Genomic DNA, 15,731 nt, shown 5'->3' with positions numbered 1-15,731 from the left:
CGACCAATCTCTTAATTCCACAGTGTGAATCCAACTCAATGGTGGGTCAAACCCACTGGTGGGTCCAACCCGTTGGATACAGGGCTCAGGTTACTTTAACCAAGTTCACTCTCGTGGGTCTCAGGTTATTTTAACATAGTTCACTCTCGTATCGCATACTTATTCAAATTCCCGTAATCATGCGTACCTTATCTTATCACAAACAGTCCAATTACACTAGACTGACTTACTAGTAATCTCATAGCCTATTGACACTCAATAGGAAATGGGTTTCTATGGATCTCACACTAGCTACCCATATTCAAAACAATAAATATAACAGCATTCATATTATCACATTCATCAAACATACCATCTTATACAAGAAATTCATCTTCATACGATGCACTAATAATAATATTCATATTGTATAAAAATAACTTTTAAAATAATAATACGCAAAAGTAAGTTGCTACTCACAGTGACAGCTTTCCGAAATAATAAAAAGATTCCATGAATTTCCATACGTCGTTTGATCCATTAGCTATTCCAGCTTGTCGGCGTGATAGCTTATCGATTCGTCAGATACTTATCTCAATCACCTGTACGTTTAATTCCTAAACGTAAACTTGGTATCAAAATCCGAAGTTATAAACTTAGGTTAATATAATCGGATTTCAAATACGATTCTTAACTTAGGTTCCTTATATCTCGAAACCCTAATCGAACTTGTCATGTTCGATATGCAAATTTCTCGTTTCCGGGATCCGTGATTCATTTTTAATATCCGACGTACTTGAAGTCGGAAATCTAAGTCGAAACGGGGCAAAATGCCGAAATAGGTACGATTGCTGGCTGTGCGAGCGCCCGAAGGGTTCCGTGCATATGAACGGCCCAGTGTGCGTTCGCACACCCATATCAGCCCCCGGAAATGTCGTTTTCCTGGCGCTTCGCTGCTCGCTGGCGTTTCCGACATGCTTCCACATCATTTAAACATATAACTCAATTCAATTCTCGCCAAAAACGACTATAGAAACGCGATTACGATTCGTTTAATTCGTTTAAACGAAATAACCCTTATTCACTAATTCTCACAATAAAAACGTCGAGATTAGCTCGATTTGAAGCTCAATGATGACAGAGAATCGAATTTTGAACAAATCGATATAAAGAACGCTCGATTTGGACGAGAAACGGCGAAACCGCGGCGGATCGAACGATCGTCGATTTTTCCTTCACTGATGCTATCTCCTTCTGCTCCTTTTCCTTTCTCTGGAATCGTCTGATTCCTTTATGTTATATATATAGGTTGGCTAATTGTCCATTTTGACTCTTCATTTCTTTAACTCAAACCATTTCTCTTTTAAACTTTCTAATTTAACCAAACGGTTAAATTACTCTTTTAACTCAATTACTTACGTATTATTTATATTCAAATAAATAATACTAACACAAGATTATTACTTTTCATCAATAATCTTCTAATTTCTATTATCGATATTTAATTGGCTAATTTGCACTTTGGTCCTTGAACATTTCAAAAGTTGCAATTTAGCCCAAAACGCATCCGCGTCCAAATTTTAAAAGGTTTCCGATTGACCCGAAATTTTTACCACTATTACCATAAAATATTTCGCGGACCTTGGCGAAATAATTTCCCTTTTCGGGATTTAACTGGTTAAATTACCACTTTAGTCCCTGAACTCTAGTTCGGGACTTTTCTTGATATTTTTCCTTTTAATTTAAATTCCAACTTTAGAATTGGAATATTATATTAAATTCCGCATAATTACTTTCCAAGTACCGACCTACTAAAGACTTCTTTACTTTAAGTTCCTGGAAATTATTTCTGATATCGCCACCCTGTCGAGTCAGAACTGGACACATGGTCCAATTAAATACTTAAATATTTTAGTGTATTACATTCTTCCCCCCTTATAAAAACTCGTCCTCGAATTTTCATATTCTTCTCTTACTTTAATCCCTTTTACATCTATAATTTTTTATTTATAGTTGGGATACCGTGTTCATCTTACAACACTGGTCAGCACATGGAATTGTTATTTAAACATATAACTCAATTCAATTCTCGCCAAAAACGACTATAGAAACGCGATTACGATTCGTTTAATTCGTTTAAACAAAATAACCCTTATTCACTAATTCTCACAATAAAAACGTCGAGCTTACCTCGATTTGAAACTCAGTGATGACAGAGAATCGAATTTTGAACAAATCGATATAAAGAACGCTCGATTTGGACGAGAAACGGCGAAACCGCGGCGGATCGAACGATCATCGATTTTTCCTTCACTGATGCTATCTCCTTCTGCTCCTTTTCCTTTCTCTGGAATCATCTGATTCCTTTATGTTATATATATAGGTTGGCTAATTGTCCATTTTGACCCTTCATTTCTTTAACTCAAACCATTTCTCTTTTAAGCTTTCTAATTTAACCAAACGGTTAAATTACTCTTTTAACTCAATTACTTACGTATTATTTATATTCAAATAAATAATACTAACACAAGATTATTACTTTTCATCAATAATCTTCTAATTTCTATTATTGATATTTAATTGGCTAATTTGCACTTTGGTCCTTGAACTTTTCAAAAGTTGCAATTTAGCCCAAAACGCATCCGCGTCCAAATTTTAAAAGGTCTCCGATTGACCCGAAATTTTTACCACTATTACTATAAAATATTTCGCAGACCTTGGCGAAATAATTTCCCTTTTCGGGATTTAACTTATTAAATTACCACTTTAGTCCCTGAACTCTAGTTCGGGACTTTTCTTGATATTTTTCCTTTTAATTTAAATTCCAACTTTAGAATCGGAATATTATATTAAATTCCGCATAATTACTTTCCAAGGACCGACCTACTAAAGACTTCTTTACTTTAAGTTCCTGGAAATTATTTCCGATATCGCCACCCTGGCGAGTCAGAACTGGACACATGGTCCAATTAAATACTTAAATATGTTGGTGTATTACATTCTTCCCCCCTTATAAAAATTCTTCTTCGAATTTTCATATTCTTCTCTTACTTTAATCCCTTTTACATCTATAATGTTTTATTTATAGTTGGGATACCGTGCTCATCTTACGACACTGGTCAGCACATGGAATCGTCATTTAAACATTTAACTCAATTCAATTCTCGCCAAAAACGACTATAGAAACGCGATTACGATTCGTTTAATTCGTTTAAACGAAATAACCCTTATTCACTAATTTTCACAATAAAAACGTCGAGCTTAGCTCGATTTGAAGATCAATGATGACAGAGAATCAAATTTTGAACAAATCGATATAAAGAACGCTCGATTTGGACGAGAAACGGCGAAACCGCGGCGGATCGAACGATCGTCGATTTTTCCTTCACTGATGCTATCTCCTTCTGCTCCTTTTCCTTTCTCTGGAATCATCTTATTCCTTTATGTTAAATATATATAGGTTGGCTAATTGTCCATTTTGACCCTTCATTTCTTTAACTCAAACCATTTCTCTTTTAAACTTTCTAACTTAACCAAACGGTTAAATTACTCTTTTAACTCAATTACTTACGTATTATTTATATTCAAATAAATAATACTAACACAAGATTATTACTTTTCATCAATAATCTTCTAATTGCTATTCTCGATATTTAATTGGCTAACTTTTACTTTGGTCCTTGAACTTTTCAAAAGTTGCAATTTAGCCCAAAACGCATTCGCGTCCAAATTTTGAAAGGTTTCCGATTGACCCGAAATTTTTACCACTATTACTATAAAACATTTCGCGGACCATGGCGAAATAATTTCCCTTTTCGGGATTTAACTGGTTAAATTACCACTTTAGTCCCTGAACTCTAGTTCGGGACTTTTCTTGACGTTTTTCCTTTTAATTTAAATTCCAACTTTGTAATTGGAATATTATATTAAATTCCGCATAATTACTTTCCAAGGACCGACCTACTAAAGACTTATTTACTTTAAGTTCCTGGAAATTATTTCCGATATCGCCACCCTGGCCAGTCAGAACTGTACACATGGTCCAATTAAATACTTAAATATTTTGGGGTATTACAGTTTCACATTTTTAGCGATTTCCAAACATTTAAAACGTTATGAAATCAACCCAAACGTTTACAAACGTTACAAAACAAATCCAAACCTTTCACATTGTTAGCGATTTAAGCCACACGTCTACAAACGTTACGAAACCAATCCAAACGTTTTAAAAGTTACGAATCAAATCCAAACGTTTATAAATGTTAAGAAACAAATTCAAACGTTTAAAACGTTACGAAACAAATCCAAACGTTTAAAACGTTACGAAACAAATCCAAACGTTTCACCTTTTTAGCGATTTAAGACAAATGTTTACAAACGTTACGAAACAAAACCAAACGTTTTACCTATTTATCAATTTAATCGAAATATTTACAAACTTTACGAAACCAATCCAAACGTTTAAAATTTTATGAAAGAAATCCAAACGTTTCACCTTTTTAGCGATTTATGCCTTATGTTTACAAACATTACGAAACGAATCCAAACGTTTCACCTTTTAAGCGATTTAAGCCAAATGTTTAAAACATTACAAAATCAATCCAAACGTTTAAAACATTACAAAACAAAATCCAAACGTTTCACCTTTTTACCGATTTAAGGAAAACGTTTACAAACGTTAAGAAACAAATCCAAATGTTTCCCCTTTTTATCAATTTAAGCCAAACATTTAAAACATTACGAAACCAATCCAAACGTTTCCCCTATTTAGCAATCTAAGCCAAACGTTTACAAACTTTATGAAACCAATCCAAACAATTAAAATGTTACGAAACCAATCCAAACGTTTACAAACGTTACGAAACAAAACAAAATGTTTCACCTTTTTAGCAATTTAAGCCAAACGTTTACAAACGTTACGAAACAAAACCAAAAGTTTCATCTTTTTAGCGATTTAAGACAAACGTTTACAAACGTTATGAAACAAATATAAACGTTTCACCTTTTTAGCGATTTAAGCCAAACGTTTAAAACGTTACGAAACCAATCCAAATGTTACACCTTTTTAGCAATTTAAGCTAAACGTTTACCAATGTTATGAAACAAATCCAAATGTTTCACCTTTTTAGCCATTTAAGTCAAACATTTACAAACCTTACGAAACAAAACCAAACTTTTCACCTTTTTAACGATGTAAGTCAAACGTTTAAAACGTTACGAAACCAATCAAAACGTTTCACCTTTTTAGCGATTTAAACCAAACATTTACAAACGTTACGAAACAAATCCAAACGCTTCACATTTTTAGTGATTTAAGCTAAACATTTACAAACGTTACGAAACAAATCCAAACGTTTCACATTTTTTGCGATTTAAGCCAAAACGTTTACAAACTTTACGAAACAAATCCAAACGTTTCACCTTTTTAGCGATTTAAGCCAAAAGTTTAAAACGTTACAAAACCAATCCAAAGGTTTAAAATGTTATGAAAGAAATCCAAACGTTTCACCTTTTTAGCGATTTAAGCCAAACGTTTACAAACGTTACGAAACAAAACAAGATGTTTCACCTTTTTAGCAATTTAAGTGTAATACACTGTGTTTTCAAAAAACCTTTTGTGGTTGGTTTTCTGTTTAAAGTTTGTTTGTGATGGACTTTAGTTGTGTTTTCGCTTCGATATGTTCTCGTTGAGATTCCGACTTGTTTTCGGATTTTTATATGTTGGAATTAACAAATGTGGTACCTTGGTTGTGTCGTGTTGAGTCACTTATGTGTACCCATTGAGCCTCTAAGTATTTGATGTTGAATTGATTTATCTCTAGGTTGTTATCGAAACAATGTTTGTATGTTTACCAAATCTGCAATGTTGTAGTAAAACGTCCATATCTCCCAAATTGAACCGTCGGATTGGGCTGCCATTTCGATATGTTGTACCTATAAAGATTATATTTCATTCGACTGTTCGGATCGTCAGTTTGACCCTTTTTCAGGTCAAACGGACCTGTGAACTGGACCTGCTGGGTAGATCAAGCCGTAGGTCCGGTCCTCTTTGTTATTTTGGTTTCAGTGAGCAAACCGGTTCTATAACCGGTTCCACTGGACAGAACCGGCCATGAAACCGGTTGGGTTCGTTTTGGAGGATTTAAATAGACTTGTACTCGACCTAAACAGCCTCTATTCAATTTTTAAAACGCTAAACTCATTCTAACTAGGCAATTTTCCTCTAATTATTGGTGTCCATAATATTTGGTAAGTGATTAATTCTTGTAATTCCATCTCAATTCATGGTTTAATCGATTTATGGCTTATGGTTTTCATTCAATTCAATTTTGTTGCATTAAATCCAACCCATCTTTGGGTTTCTTTTACTCTTTGATCTATCAAGGTATTTATCCATTCCTTTACCTTTGATTCGTATCATGTGTTGTGATGTATTTATTTTTGTTGAATTGTTGTTGATTGTATCATAGCTATAACCATTGTTTTGGTTTGATTTATTGACTGCCCATTAAATTTTGGAATGAATCTATGTTGTTGGGATAATTATAATCATGTTTTGGTTGTATTTTAATCATGTATCAAATTTGTTATTTGTTACGGTTTTGTATAGCGATTGAATGATATAAACTGTTTTGGTTTGTATTTGTTATAGGCCTGTAAATGATTTAATTAACATGTGTTTGGTGAATTAAAATCAATTTAATAGAATTGAATTAGTTGGGTTTGAGTATACCAAATTATTTGTTAAATTGCCATGATAATTATGATCAATTGGTATGTTCTGGATTAGATGTTTTGAATCTGAAAAATGGATAAGATTTATGCTAATGTTATGTATTGAATTCATAAAGGGTTATGGCATAATTGTTATAAGGCTGATTTGTTGTACCGTTTTGGTTAAGTGTTGGTTAAGCTTCCATAACCTGATTTAGTGTGTATGCCTAGATCGAGTGAGTTGTTTATCAAAGTTAATGTTGTTTGGGCATGTTGAGTGTTTAGAGGGCATGCTAGGGTGATTGCATGATTTGTATTAGTGTATGAGTACGTTGTTAATTTGGATCTTTTATCGATCACCTTGTGGGCATGATATTGTTAAGTTCTTATTGAGTTCCTTGCTTTCAAAGATGGATTTTATGGTTTATCAAAGGATGTTCCAAATATTATATTCTGGTTTTACTCTGGTTGGATTTTGGTTCGGGTAAGACTTGGGTCGCCCGATTTGTTAAAAGATGCCTTGTATCCTTGTAACTTTGCTGACTCGCCATGTTGGTTTTAAACTTGGTTTATAGATTTAACTAAGTTATTTGAAATGGATTTCCGGATTATGTTTCCAATGTGGAAACTCAATTTGACTTAACTGGTTGTATGACCTTGGTGACAGTCCGAGTAAGTATGTTTACTCCACGTTGGTTTATCCCTTGGCATTTTGGCTATATATGTGTAATGGAATTATGATGATTTGTACTTGGGTTGATTGATATTTGTACTAGTCCTATGTAGTGTCTAGTACTCTCTAGAGTTAGGGGATGATATTAATTATATTTTATGCCTTATTCTTAGATCCGTCAGCTGCTTGTGCTTCGGAGTCGAAACATGTTTAGTTGCTTGCCAAGTTTTCACGTGGATTCGCAAATAGTGAGTTTATGATGCTATTTACCGCTTTGTTAAGAAAAATGTATATTTTGTATGTATATTGTCTAAGCAGCTATTTGAACTTTTTTTCGACATTATGGTTTTGAATTAGAACGGGCTACTCGATGGGCATCATCGAGAAAGCATGCGCACCGGTATGATCATATGGTATTTGAGGTAGGTTGGAGATTCGTCTCGCCTTAGTGAGGGCGCGGATGGAAGATACGTCTCTTGGGACTCACGTGATTTGTTTGAGTGACAGTCGGGGATCGGTTATGGAGATACGTCTCACCGACACGATTATTGGTTTTAGATATTTGTCGTTTAGGGTTTCAATGCTTATCCGTAATGATAAAATGTTTTCTAAATATTTTTAATGTTTTTCACTTAATAAATGTAAATAGTAATGTGAACTCATCTTAGTATATCGGACCCGTAGTTTTTCCCATTTTTCCAGGTTTATGATTTTGAGCGTGTCCGTTGATCTCCAAATTTCATTATTTCCATGGAGGTCTACTTTTTGGTTTTAAATAAAGATAGTGCTGTTTATTTTAAAACTCTTAGACCGCAGTAGCACTAGAATTGTCCTTATTGCTTTTATAGTTATGTCGTATTGTCAGACTGGTCTGACTGTTGCCTATGCATGTTGGCACGTTTATTACTCTTGTTTGGGTTATCTGTATATAAGGCATGATGTTGGAGTCTCGGAATTTTGTCGAACATTTGATTATATTATTGCTTATATAAATTGTTAGATTTAGGTTAAAGTCTTAGTTGTCCCCGAGCAGTGGTTTTATGCAGGTTATGTGTTATCCGACAAGCTAACTACGGGTTTCAGAGCTACCATTCCTATACCCTAGCGCCTGTCACAGTCTATGAAAATGGGTCGTGACATTAAGCCAAACGTTTACAAACGTTACGAAACAAATCCAAACGTTTCACCTTTTTAGCGATTTAAGCCAAAAGTTTAAAATGATACAAAACCGATCCAAACGTTTATAACGTTATGAAACAAATCCAAACGTTTCACATTGTTAGCGATTTTAGCCAAAAGTTTACAAACATTACAAAACAAATCCAAACGTTAAACCTTTTTAGCGATTTAAGCCAAACGTTTAAAATGTTTTTAACAATTCAAGCCAAACGTTTAAATCGTTATGAAAAAAATCCAAACGTTTTAAAACGTTACGAAACAAATCTTAAGGTTTCCCGTTTTTGGCGATTTAAGCCAAACATTTGAACGTTTGGCTTAAATCTCTAAAAGGGTTAAACGTTTACAAACGTTACGAAACAAATCAAAAACAAATCCAAAGGTTTACAAACGTTACGAAACCAATCCAAACGTTTCATCTTTTTAGCGATTTAAGTTAAACGTTTACAAACCAATCCAAACGTTTCACCTTTTTAGCGATTTAAGCCAAACATTTACAAACGTTACAAAACAAATCCAAACGTTTCATCTTTTTAGCGATTTAAGCCAAACATTTACTAATGTTAAAAAAAATCCAAACGTTTCACCTTTTTAGTCATTTAGCCCAAACATTTAAAAACGTTACGAAACAAATCCAAACGTTTGGCTTAAATTACTAAAAAGGTGAAACATTTGGTTTTGTTTCGTAACGTTTTAAACTTTCGGCTTAAATCGCTAAAAAGGCGAAATGTTTAGATTTGTTTTAAATGCTTGGATTGGTTTCATAATGTTATAAATGTTTGGATTGGTTCGTAACGTTTGTGAACGTTTGGCTTAAATCGCTAAAAAGGTGAAACGTTTGGTTTTGTTTCGTAATGTTTGGCTTAAATTACTAAAAAGGTGAAACGTTTGGATTTGTTCGTTTAGATTGGTTTTGTAACGTTATAAACGTTTAAACGTTACGAAACAAATCCAAACGTTTCAGACAGAGGGTCTGTGTTTACTTCGAGGTTCTGGAAAGGGTTACAGGAATCGTTGGGTTCTCGGTTGGATTTCAGTACAGCTTTTCATCCTCACACTGACGGTCAGTCTGAGAGGACTATTTAGAGGTTAGAGGATATGCTCAGGATGTGTGTTCTCGATTTTCAGGATAGCTGGGATGCTCATTTGCCGTTGATTGAGTTTTCTTACAACAACAGTTACCACGCGAGTATTGAGATGGCGATGTATGAGGCTTTGTACGGGCGCAAGTGTAGATCTCCTATCTGTTGGGAGGAGGTTGGGGAGTGTAAACTCTCGGGAGCAGAGATCATTCAGATTACCTCAGAGAAGGTACCGTTGATCAAACAGAGGCTAGAGACTGCTTTTAGTCGGCATAAGAGTTATGCCGATCTGAAGAGGAAAGACATAGAGTTTCATGTTGGTGATTTCGTGTTTTTTCGGGTTTCGCCTATGAAAGGCGTGGTTCGTTTTGGTGTCAAGGGAAAGTTGGCACCGAGGTATATTGGTCCTTACGAGATTTCAGAGAGGATTGGAGTTGTGGCTTATCGTCTGGTTCTGCCGCCAGACATGTCTTTAGTGCATCCTGTATTTCATGTGTCTATGTTGATAAAGTGCATTTCTGATCCTTCGCACATGATTGTCCCTCAGAGTGTTGAGATTGACCAAGAGCTGTCCTATGAGGAACAGCCAGTTGAGATTGTAAATACGCAAGTGCGTAAATTGCGGAACAAGGAGATTCCGATGGTCAAAGTTCTCTGGCGCAATCATTCTGTAGAGGAGTGCACTTGGGAGACTGAGTCGGATATGCGGAATCGCTATCCTTTTCTTTTTCCGTGAGGTACGATATTCCGATTTTTATGTGATTTTTATGAGTTTTATTGGGTTACGTGTTTTACTGCTATTAATTGCTTATCGTGTTAAATTCGAGGACGAATTTTTAATTAGTTGGGGAGAATGTAATACCCCGTAAATTTTCAGCGTTCTTCCGACAAATTTTCCGTTCGTTTTGAAGTAAAATCGAAGTTAATGGTCTGGTTCATGTTGGTTCGTGATTGGGTTGATTTGGTGGTTCAACCATTTAATAATTTAAAAACAAAAAGGAAAAAAAATAGAATGAGTCTCGTACGAGACTACAAGGTCTCGTACGATACTACAAGGTCTCGTACGAGACCCATGAATTTCCAAGCCTGGTCTTGTACGAGACCAGGATTCCCGAACGGGACTCAGCCTTAAATGGCTGAGTCTCGTTCGAAATTTTGCAGCTCTTAATGAGCTTGGCAGCCGGCCCTCTTTGCACTCATTTTTAACTTAAATCCTTTCGATATTTAAGGACGTTTTCTAAACAGAAAATCTTCACCACACTGCAAATAAACCCTAGCCGCCATCCTCTTGCTCGTTCTCTGAGAAACGAAGCAGTTATCATCCTCCAAAGTTTGCTGTTCCGGTAAGTTTCCTTATTCCTCAAATTTCAGTTTTGGTTTATGAGCGGCGTTCCGTATTTTTGATCGTTCTCTCTCGTTTCTAGATCGAAATTGAAACCTTTTGTTTCCAGACGTTCTAGACTCGTGTACCTTCGATTCTCCACCTCGTTTTCATTGAACGGTACGCTATCGACCTCGTTTCAATCGCCGCCGTTTTACCGTTTCGTTTTTCATAAACTATTTCTGTTTATGATGAAGTTGCTGCAGATTGTCCTTTCACTTTATGGCTTGATTTAGTTGATTCATGTTGTTTAGTCTCTATATTTTTGGTAGGCAAATCGTTAAATCTCAGTTTGTGCTTCGCCTCGGTTTCGTTTCCGTTTGATGTTAATTAATGGGTATTGATAAATCTCAAACATGAGTGTTGTTCTTATGATTTTGAGTTATTGTTAGTTATGTTTAATGATATAGATTGATTAAGTTTGAGAGTGAATTCATGTTTAAGAATAACACAGTAGCTAAAAAATGGAGTTTTACTTGGTGAATTGTTGTGTTAAGCGGGTTGTTGAGTTTTAAAATAGAGAAGATGGTTAATTGCTCATTTTGATCACCAAAATGTTTTGCTCAAATCAATTAAATCCTTAGAGTTAAACTTCACTAAAATACTTAGATTTTATTTGATTCATAAATTAAATATCGAAAACGATAGTTGATTATAAATTTAGTTAATATAATTACTCGGGTAATTATATTTAATTAAGAATATTAATTTGGCATGAAATTGGCTAAATTACAATTTAGCCACTGAACTTATTTTATAACTTAATTAAGTGGATTTTTGGTTGGTAACTTTATATTTTGTTTTAATTATAAAAAAAAGTGTTTAATTTGATTTTGAAAATCAAATTGGCTAAAGTACAGTTCAGTCTCTAATTGGCTAAAGTACAGTTTAGTCCCTAAACTTTTATGAACTTAAAATGGTTAGATTTTTGGGTTGTAACTTGGGTTACATGAAATTGAAGTTATTGAGTTCCGCTTTTAAAATGGATTATTATTTTGTTAAATTATTTTATAAATATAAACTCGGGTTTATATTTGATAAACGTTTTGAGTTGGGTTAGACTTGGGTCACCCGACAAGTGAGGTTAACTTGATAGTTATTGGTAACTCGGCTAACCCACTATTTTGGAAATTTATTATTACTAAATAATATTTGTAAATTGGATTTTAAGCGAGAACTCAATAGACTTATTTTAATTGGGCTTTATTACCTATTGGGTATTTTTGTGTTGTTCTGGATTGTTTTATTCCGACGTGTTAATTGTGCTAGTCCTATGTGGTGTCTAGTACTCTCTAGAGTTAGGGTCCGTTTTTAATAATTATTTTATTTGTCTAGACCCGTCTATTGTTCGTGCTTCATATGCGAACCAGGATTAGTTGCTTGCCGGTTATCACGTGGATTAGCAAGCAGTGAGTTTGTACTTACTATTTACCGCTTTATTAAGTAAATTGTTATTTTAACATTAAATATATATATTGTACGTATATTGCGAATTGTTTTTATATTATGGCTCTTAGTTGGAACATGCTACCTAATGGGCATCATTAGGACTGCGTGCGCACCGGTAATGATCTGGGTAAGGTATATATGGAAATGTGGTAACTCGGTGTGAACATAGCTCTCGGGACCAGATAGAGTAACTCGGTGTAGCACAGCTCTCGGGACTCTGGATATGGTAAAAGTGTGGTCAGTGGTAACTCGGTATAGCTCAGCTCTCGGGACCAGGCCTATTGGATTATGTTTATTATTTAGAATTGTTTATTAAAGGTTTTCCACTTGATAAATGTAAATAGTGGTATAAACTCATCTCAGTATATATGACCCCGTTGTTTTTCCAATTTTCACAGTTTTAGCGATCTAAGCCAAACGTTTATAAACGTTTCGAATAAAAACAAAAATTTCACCTTTTTAGCGATTTAAGCCAAATTTTTGTAAACGTTACGAAACAAATCCAACGTTTTACCTTTTTAGCGATTTAAGCCAAACATTTACAAATGTTTCGGAACAAAACCAAACGTTTCACATTTTTAGCAATTTAAGCCAAACGTTACGAAACAAATCTAAGCGTTTCCCCATTTTAGCGATTCAAGCCAAACGATTACAAACGTTACGAAACAAATCCAAACGTTTCACCTTTTTAGCGATTTAAGCCAAACGTTTAGCAACGTTACGAAACAAATCAAAACGTTTCCCTATTTTATCGATTTAAGCCAAACGTTTACAAACGTTTCGTAACAAATCTAAACCTTTCCCCTATTTAGCGATTTAAGCCAAACATTTACAAACGTTACGAAACAACTTCAAACGTGTCCCCTATTCAGCGATTTAAGCCAAACGTTTACAAACGTTATGAAACAAATATAAATGTTTCACATTTTTAGCGATTTTATCCAAACTTTTACAAACGTTACGAAACAAATCCAAGCGTTTCACCTTTTTAACAATTTAAGATGAACGTTTACAAACGTTATGAAACAAATCTAAATGTTTCACCTTTTTAGTGATTGCAGCCAAACGTTACGAAACAAATGCAAACGTTTCGCTTTTTTAGCGATTTAAGCTGAACGTTTACAAACGTTATGAAACAAATCCAAACGTTTAAACTTTTTAGTGATTGAAGCCAAACGTTTAAAAACGTTACGAAGTAAATCCAAACGTTTCATCTTTTTAGCGATTTAAGCCATACGTTTACAAACGTTACGAAACAAATCCAAACGTTTCCCCTTTTTAGCGATGTAAGCCAAACGTTTACAAAGGTTACGAAACAAATACAAGCGTTTTCACCTTTTTAGCAATTTAAGCCGAACGTTTACAAACGTTATGAAACAAATTCAAACGTTTCACCTTTTTAGCGATTGAAGCCAAACGTTTACAAACGTTACGAAACAAATCCAAGCGTTTCAAACGTTTTTAATCCAAGCATTTGGCTTCAATCGCTAAAAAGGTGAAACGTTTTATTTTGTTTCGTAATGTTCGTAAACGTTTGGGTTAAATCGCTAAAAATGTGAAATGTTTGGATTTGTGTCATAACGTTGGTAAACGTTTGGCTTATATCTTCAAAAATGTAAGCCAAGCATTTACAAATGTTACGAAACAAAACCAAACGTTTCACCTTTTTAGCAATTCAAGCCAAACATTTACAAACGTTACGAAACAAAACCAAACGTTTCACCTTTTTAGCGATTTAAGCCAAATGTTTATAAACGTTACGAAAATAATCCAAACGTTTCACCTTTTTTCGATTTAATGCAAATGTTTGCAAACGTTAAGAAACAAATCCAATCGGTTCACCATTTTAGTGATTTACCCAAACGTTTACAAACGTTACAAAACAAAACAAAACGTTTACAAATGTTCCGAAACAAAACCAAACGTTTCACCTTTTTAGCGATTTAAGCAAAACGTTTACAAACATAAGGAAACAAATCCAAACGTTTCACCATTTTAGCGATTTAAGCCAAACGTTTACAAACTTTACGAAACAAAAGCAAACGTTTAAAACATTACAAACAAATCCAAACGTTTCCCCTTATTAGCAATTTAAGCCAAACGTTTACAAACGTTACGAAACAAATCCAAACGTTTCGCCTTTGTAGCAATTTGAGCCAAACGTTTACAGACGTTACGAAACAAATCCAAGCGTTTTACCTTTTTTGCAATTGAAGCCAAACGTTTACAAACGTTACGAAACAAAACCTAACATTTAAAACGTTACGAAACAAATCGAAACGTTTCACGTTTTTAGCGATTTAAGCCAAACATTTACAAACATTACGAAAAAAATCCAAGCGTTTCACCTTTTTAGCAATTTAAGCCAAACGTTTACAAACGTTACGAAACAAATCCAAATCTTTCATATTTTTATCGATTGAAGCCAGACGTTTAAAACGTTATGAAACAAAACCAAACATTTCACCTTTTTAAAAATTTAAGCCAAAAGTTTACAAACATTACGAAACAAATCCAAACGTTTCACCTTTTTAGCAATTTAAGCCAAACGTTTACAAACGTTACAAAACAAATCGAAATGTTTCCCCTTTTTAGCGATTTAAGCCAAACGTTTACAATCGCTACGAAACAAATCCAAACGTTTCACCTTTTTAGCGATTGAAGACAAACGTTTACAAACGTTACGAAACAAAACCAAACATTTAAAACGTTACGAAATAAATCCAAATGTTTCACTTTTTTAGCGATTTAAGCCAAACGTATACAAACGTTATGAAACAAATCCAAGCGTTTCACCTTTTTAGCAATTTATGCCACGTTTACAAACGTTATATATGAAACAAATCCAAATGTTTCACCTTTTTACTGATTGAACCCAAACGTTTACGAAACAAAACCAAACGTTTATAACCGTTTCGAAAGAAATCCAAACGTTTCATTTTTTTAGCGATTTAAGCCAAACGTTTACAAATGTTACGAAACAAAACCATACATTTTACCTTTTTAGCTATTTAAGCCAAACATCTAAAATGTTACGAAACAAATACAAGCGTTTCACCTTTTTAACAATTTAAGCCTAACGTTTATGAACGTTACGAAAACCAAGCGTTTCACCTTTTTAGCCATTTAAGCGAAACGTTTATAAACGTTACGAAACAAATCCAAACATTTCCCCATTTTAGCGATATAAGCCAAAAGTTTATAAACGTTACAAAACAAATCCAAGCGTTTAAAACGTTTACAAACATTATGAAATAAAACCAAACGTTTAAAACGT

Source organism: Mercurialis annua, linkage group LG4, assembly GCF_937616625.2.
Source record: "Mercurialis annua linkage group LG4, ddMerAnnu1.2, whole genome shotgun sequence".
Classification (NCBI taxonomy): Eukaryota; Viridiplantae; Streptophyta; class Magnoliopsida; order Malpighiales; family Euphorbiaceae; genus Mercurialis; species Mercurialis annua.
The sequence above is the reverse complement of the archived record's forward strand: the minus strand, read 5'-3'. Positions refer to the sequence as shown.